General features: G+C 41.5%; 1 protein-coding gene across 1 annotated transcript in view; it reads left to right on the forward strand.

The window, feature by feature from the left end:
- LOC119590813 (PAX-interacting protein 1-like) overlaps positions 1-212 on the forward strand; it is a gene marked incomplete at its 3' end in the record, with an annotated part of 13,844 nt that overhangs the window by 1,103 nt on the left and 12,529 nt on the right.

Genomic DNA, 212 nt, shown 5'->3' on the forward strand with positions numbered 1-212 from the left:
TGAAAGTTTACAGAATCTCCCCTATCTTTTCGCAAAATCCAGTACACATCCAAAACTCGACCCCTCTGTTATTTGTATATACCATAGTTAGGGAGCTCTGCATTCAGGAACCTGTACTATTTATATTATAGGGGGCTCAGCCTCCAGCACCCCCATAGTTGTCAATACACTATACATTCTAGCCATAAATCCCACATTGGCAAAGTTTGTGG

This window comes from Penaeus monodon, chromosome 27, assembly GCF_015228065.2.
Source record: "Penaeus monodon isolate SGIC_2016 chromosome 27, NSTDA_Pmon_1, whole genome shotgun sequence".
Classification (NCBI taxonomy): domain Eukaryota; kingdom Metazoa; phylum Arthropoda; class Malacostraca; order Decapoda; family Penaeidae; genus Penaeus; species Penaeus monodon.